Source organism: Apium graveolens, chromosome 2, assembly GCF_009905375.1.
Source record: "Apium graveolens cultivar Ventura chromosome 2, ASM990537v1, whole genome shotgun sequence".
NCBI lineage: Eukaryota > Viridiplantae > Streptophyta > Magnoliopsida > Apiales > Apiaceae > Apium > Apium graveolens.
Window position 1 is genome coordinate 274,524,863 of NC_133648.1, and position 7,280 is coordinate 274,532,142.

The following is a 7,280-nucleotide window of genomic DNA, read 5'->3' on the forward strand; positions in this document are numbered from 1 at the left end:
CCCATCTAATCAATCTAGGCTTCGAGTCCTTCTTCGAGACGAGATATCGAATTGCAACGTGATCAGTGGAAACTGTCAACTTCGTCCCAAGCAAATAAGACTGAAACTTCTCAAAACCGTAGACAATAGCCAAAAGTTCTTTCTCAGTAGTAATATAATTCAGTTGAGCATCATTGAGGGTCTTACTAGCATAATAGACCACAGGAAATATGTTGTTCTTTCTCTGCCCGAGAATTGCTCCAAGTGCATAGTCACTTGCATCGCACATCATCTTAAAAGGGTCATTCCATTCAGGTGCAGTTATGACAGGTGCCGTGATCAAACTCTTCTTCAAGAACTCAAAAGCAGCTAGGCACTCGTCATCAAACTTGAACGGGACATCCTTTTATAGAAGATTGCACAAGGGTTTAGAGATTTTAGAAAAGTCCTTGATGAACAGCCTATGGAAACCCGCATGACCAAGAAGCTGCGAACTCCCTTGACAGAAATTGGTGGAGGAAGATTTTCAATGACCCCCACCTTGGCTTTGTCTACCTCAAGACCTTTACTAGAGACCTTGTGACCAAGAATAATTCCATGTAGCACCATAAAGTGACATTTCTCCCAGTTGAGAACCAGATTGGTCTCAACACACCTTATAAGAACTGCATCGAGATTCTGCAAGCACTCATCAAATGAATCGCCAGACATAGAGAAGTCGTCCATGAACACCTCCACATTCTGACCAATCATGTCAGAGAAGATAGCCATCATGCATCTTTGAAATGTGTCTGGTGCTCCACATAAACTAAAAGAAACTCTTCTAAAGGCGAAAGTACCGAATGGACAAGTGAACGTAGTCTTTTCCTAATCTTCTAGAGCAATGCAATTCTGATTGTAGCCTAAATAGCCATCCAGAAGACAGTAGTAGTCGTGCCTAGCCAATCTGTCAAGCATTTGATCAATAAAAGGCAGAGGGAAGTGATCCTTTCTCGTGGCTTTGTTCAACTTCCTGTAATTCATGCAAACTCTCCACCTCGTGATTGTCCGAGTAGGAATGAGCTCATTCTTCTCATTAGCTACAACTGTGATACCTCCTTTCTTCAGCACACACTGAACTTGACTCATCCAAGAACTATCAGAAATGGGATAGATGATCCCTGCATCCAGCCACTTGAGACTTTCCTTCTTCACCACTTCTTTCATGATTGGATTAAGCCGTCTCTGTTGCTCAACAGTAGGCTTGCTACCTTCCTCTAGTAAAATTTTTTGCATGCAAAAAGAAGGGCTTATTCCCTTAATATCTACTATAGTCCATCCAATTGCCGATTTGAACTCTCTCAGAATCCTTAAGATTTTTTTCTCATCACTACCTGAAAGGTCAGATGCAGTAATTACAGGAAAACTAGATACATCGCCTAAAAAAGCATACCTTAAGTGTTCAGGCAATGGTTTAAGCTCAAGTCTAGGAGCTTCCTCAATAGATGGCTTGAGGCGCTTTGGAGATTTGTTCAACTGCTCCATTCCAAGAGATTCAAAAGGTGTATCCATCTTCCGCTTCTAGGGAGAAGTATTCAGATATTGCAACTGCTCATCACCTTCATCATCTTCACTATCTGAATTCCCCAACAAGGCCTTTTCTAAGGCATCAGACCTTAGCAATTGATCAAGTTCTGAAGTAACCACAGAATCGACCAACTCCACTTTTAAGCACTCCTCATTTTCTGTAGGGAATTTCATGGCATTGAACACATTGAAAGTTACATCCTGATCCAGCACTCGCATGGTGAGCTCACCCTTCTGCACATCGATCAAGGTTCGACTAGTAGCCAAGAACGGCGTTCCCAAGATTATGGGAATCTTCTTATCCTCATCGAAATCAAGAATTATAAAATCAGCAGGAAATATGTAATAGAACAATCGACCAACTGTAAGGTCATATAAGTCTGCTTTGGATCAGGAAAGTCCAACTTCTTGAAGATTGACAAAGGTATCAGATTGATGCAAGCTCCCAAGTCACATAAGCATTTGTCAAATGACACTTTTCCAATAGTTTAAGGGATAGTGAAGCTTCCAAGATCCTTAAGCTTCAGAAGCAACTTCTGTTGCAGCACAACACTGCATTCCTCCGTGAGAGCAACTGTCTCTAAGTCATCAGCTTCACTTTCTGAGAAAGTATACCTTTCATTAACTTCGCATAACTAGGCATCTATTCAAGAGCTTCATCGAAATAGATGTTGATATGAGGTTTCTTAAACACCTCCAGAAACTTTTCAAACTGCTTATCCAGCTTTTTCATCTGCAGCCTCTTAGGAAAGGGAGGTGGAGGATAGATCTGTTTCTCCCCTGTATTACCCTCAGGAGGAGTGTGTTCAACAGTAGTCTTCCTTGGTTCCACTTCAGCTCCCTTCTGTACTTCATCTTCAGCCACAGCTTCTTCATCCGAAACTTAAGAGTGTTCGGGATTTGCAACCTTCCCAGACCTCAATGTAATTGCCTTTACCTGCTCCTTAGCTTCTCTCTTTTCTGGTACTTCAGTGTCACTAGGGAGTGTACCAGGTTGACGATTTAGCAAAGCATTGGCAATCTGTCCAATTTGATTTTCCAAGGTCTTGATAGAAACCGCTTGGCTCTTGCACATGAGCCTCAACTCCTCCAATTCATATTTTTCATTAGACCGTTGCAGCTGGAGTTATTGTCTTGGTGCATATTGCGGTTGCTGAAGACCAGGGGGGTTGTACTGCTTTACTGGATACTGCTGATAAGGCTGCTGAACCGCATTCTGAGTGTTGCTCCATCTAAATTTAGGATGATTGCGGTTATTAGGATGATAGGTGGCTGGCACAGGTTGCTGCGACCTCTGAAAGTTGCTCACGAACTGAGCTGATTCACTAAAAATAGCACACTGCTCCATCTCATGGGCACCAGCACAAAGCTCATGTACACTAGTGATCTGATTAACCCCAAACCAAAGAATCCACCTTCATCATCAAAGCCTTAAGCTGAGAAGCTATATCATTAGCTGTATCTAACTTCAGAATTCCTGGTACCTTGCCTTGAGATAGTCTCTGAGTAAGATTCTGGTATTCATTAACAGCCATCAGTTCAATCAATTCATAAGCTTTATCATAGCTTTTAGCCCACAATGCTCCTCCTGATGCTGCATCAAGCATGGGTCTAGAAGTAGCACTTAAACCATCATAGAAACAGTTAATGATCATCTAGTCAGGAATCTCATGGTGAGGACACTTTCTAAGCATCCCTTTGTAATAATCCCAAGCCTCACATAAAGATTCTCCAGATTGTTGAGCAAATTGAGTAAGTGCGTTTCTGATTGCAGCAGTCTTCGCCATAGGAAAGAATTTAGCTAAGAATTTTTGAGCAAGATCCTCCCATTTGGTGATAGACCCTGGTGGTAGAGAATGTAACCATCACTTCGCTTTATCCCGCAGAGAGAATGGGAAAAGCCTCAACTTAATAGCATCTTCAGAAACTGATGTACATGTTGGGGTCTTCTATAGGAGAACCCCCAAACTGAACTAAGTTCTGTATCATCTGAATTGTGCTCGACTTGATCTCAAAGGTATTAGCCAAGATGGCCGGTCGAACAATGCTAGACTGAATATCATTAATATTCGGTTGAGAGTAATCCATCAAAGCCTTCAGATTCGCTTCTGGATCTCCCATTAAAATAAGTTCTTCTTCTTCCTTCTCAACTAAGATCTCTTCTTCAACTTTCTCCTCGACTACAACTTCTTCCTCAGCTTGATCCAGTGTTCTCTTATGAGACCGAGAACGCGTATGCATACACGCTCGCTAGATTACCTGAATCACGACAAGGAAATAAGTAAGTAACAATGTCCGAGTCACTAAACTTTAACGACCAATAATGACAAATACATAAACTAAAAATTAACACTGAAGTCCCCGACAGAGGTGCCAAAAACTTGTTAAGGCTGAAACACGCGCTAATATTCAGGCAAGTATACGTGATCGCAAGTAATATAGAATTAATTCTAGTTCGTTCCCACAGGGACTGGTTAGGTTAATTTTAATCAATGTATTTATACAACAATGGTATGGCTATTATCCAATGCTAAGATGAATAACAAAGTGAGGTTGTTTATAACTAAGATTAACTAAGAGATTATACTAAAGAGCATTAACTAAGAGATTAAAGAGAGTTGAATACTATATGACACAAACATAGGGTTCTAACTTCATTAAATACTTCATTCAATAGTTCTTAACTTTAGCATGTAATTGTGATGACACTAATCAGACAACACAAAACTGGTAAACGCTAACTTTCGTTGTATGAACACCATACTACCAGACATCCACAAAAGAGATAGAAGCTGAATAGACACCAATTATATTGAGACCCTATATGTCTATAGAATTTGACAACATAGCGGTTTAATGCACAAGTTATCTATCGTGATTACATAGGGCAAGTAAGATGGTTAAAATTACCTACGAATCATGCATAACAAATACATGAACCTATGCTAGCATGGCAAGTTCTTAACCCTTAAATTCACTTTCACTTCATTAATGATTAACACGCTATCTTATAAGTTTGCGACGCTCATAAGATGAATAAGCACAACAAATACTAGGTTTTCATACAATCACCACACACTAAGGCATCGAAATGAATTAACTAAAGAAATCCATAAATAAATCCGTTAGAACCCCACGATAACGGTTAGCCCATAACCAGACTCGTCATCAACGTGGGTTCCGATGAAAGCATGGTATAATAAACGTAGTCTTTAAACTAAATATATAATAAAACCAAGGACGAAACAAGAGTATAGGTTCACAAGCAAGAAAACTAGCATCCAAAGTTACAACTTAAAACAAAGAATCACAAGAATAACTAGATCCTCTTCGCCTTGGTTGAATTGTATTCTACGATCTTCTTACGCCTTCTCCTTAAGCTCTGGTATGTCTTTTTATGAAAAACGACCTTAAGTTATGTTTAATAGCAGCCCATGCAGATTAGAAGTCTTCTAGATCAAAATCAGAGTTGAAACAGGATTCTTTGAATTCGACCTGGCGCGGCCGCGCGCTAATCAAAATCAGAGTAGAAACAAGATTCTTTGAATTCGACCTGGCACAACCGCGCGCTTCACCAGCGCGGGCGCGCTGCATCTCTGGACTCCTGGCGCGGTCGCGCACTACTATAGCGCGGGCGCACTGACTCTCTGGAAAAATTTCTGCTTTCTTCTTTGCTTGCTGATTTGAGTTGGTCTTTTCATGAGCTTTTATTCAAGACATCATCCTAACACCATATTAGCATCAAAATAATACCAATTCACCTGAATTCTTGTTAAATGACTGAAATGCAAAAACACTACAAAATGCGTTAAAAACACCAACAACTCGAGTACCAAACACCAATGCAAAGCTTTACGACACGTTATAAAGTCACATAAATGCCACTCAACATCCACATGTGTCAGAAATTATCTTTGTTTCCTTGAGAAAATTAAGTTGACTAGAGATGGTATACAATTAGTAATATAACTATAGATATTGTGTTGTTATATTCACCTCTAATTCTATAACTTGGAGGGAAATGGGGTTGATTTAGTAGTTTAAGGATAATTCTAGAAATGGTGTCACAAAAGAGTGAGGATCTCATAATCAACTCTGTTAGATATATTTGAGATGTCATGTCTAATATGTTTCATGTTTAGTTTTCAGATCTTAACAAACATGAAATATTAGTACTTACTGGAATCAGTACTTACTGGAAGTCAGAACTTAAGGATATCAGGACTTAGATTATTAGAAGATAAATATCAGAAGATGGATATCAGAACTTAAGTACGGGAGGACTAACAGTTAAGGAAGGAAGCTGATTTACAGGAAAGAAGATAAAGACTAATACAAAAGAAGATATGCATGGAAAGAGTTAGAGGACTGAAAGAATTGTATAAGATATCTGATTGATATATTTTAGGAGACAGAATTATATTCCATATCAATTAGAAGTTATCTTGTGACTATGTACTATATAAACGCAGACATAGGTTTACACTATATGTGTTATCATTATCGAGAAGATCATACATTGTAACCTAGCAGCTCTCATGATATTTGTTCATCACTGAGAGAGAACAGTTCCATTGTAACAGAGTTTATTATATCGAATATATCTGTTTACTGTTAGTTGTGTTCGAAATCGATTTGATTGTATTCTACAATGTATTCAACCCCCTTCTACAGTGTTGTGTAACCTAACAATTGGTATCAGAGCCTATCTGGTTAACATACATACAGTAAAGATCCAAACAATCATGTCTGAAGAAGCAGAAAATCCAACCAAGCCCACCAAAACTGAAGAAACTAAAAATACTCAAATCCACAGTCGATATGAGACTATTAGGGTTCCCATACTGAGACCTTCTAAGTATCCCATATAGAAAGTGAAGATGGCTATGTTTCTGGAAGCTACTGATCCAGAATACCTTGACAGAATTAATGAAGGACCGCATAAGCCAACCAAGCTCTCAGTTGTAGTTGCAGATCAGCCAGCAAAGACCATACCAAAGGAGAAAAGTGAGTATACAGCTGAAGATATCTCATCCATTGCCAAGGATGCAAAGGTAAGGCATTTGCTGTATAGTGCCATTGATAATGTCATGTCAAACAGGGTAATTCATTGCAAGACTGCAAAGGAGATATGGGATGCTTTGGAGACAAGATGCCAGGGAACTGATACAATCAAGAAGAACAAGAGGACTATACTCACTCAAGAGTATGAGCACTTTGACTCAAAAGCTGATAAGTCATTAACTGACTTATATGACAAGTTTGTCAAACTCTTGAATAATCTGTCACTGGTGGACAAGGAATATGATCTTGAAGATTCAAATCTAAAATTCCTTTTAGCTCTTTCTGAAAGTTAGGATTTAAAGTCTACTACTATAAGAGACAACTATGCTCTTAATGAAACTACTCTTGATGAAATTTATGGTATGCTCAAGACTTATGAACTTGAGATGGATCAAAGAAGCAAGAGATATGGGAGAAAGTCAAGGACAGTTGCTCTTAAGGCTGAGGAGGAATTCCCCAAAGTGGCTGTCTCAAAGAAAGGCAAAGGAAAAGCTCTCATCGCAAAGTCTGATTCAGAATCATCAAGTTCTGATGATGATGATTCAGAAACTGAAAGTTTACCTAAAATAGATGCTGATGAAGAGATGATGAAATTGTGTGCTCTTATGATGAAGGGTATCACAAAGATAGCCTGCAGGAAATTCAGAAGGGGAAAGAAGTTTTTCAAGAAA

At 39.1% G+C, this 7,280-nt stretch overlaps 1 non-coding gene across 1 annotated transcript; it reads left to right on the forward strand.

Annotated features, from left to right (window-relative positions):
• Positions 1-3,210: 3,210 nt before the first annotated feature.
• Positions 3,211-3,317, forward strand: LOC141709127 (small nucleolar RNA R71). The gene has a single exon (XR_012569720.1). It is a non-coding gene; the product is annotated as a small nucleolar RNA R71 (small nucleolar RNA).
• Positions 3,318-7,280: the final 3,963 nt, after the last annotated feature.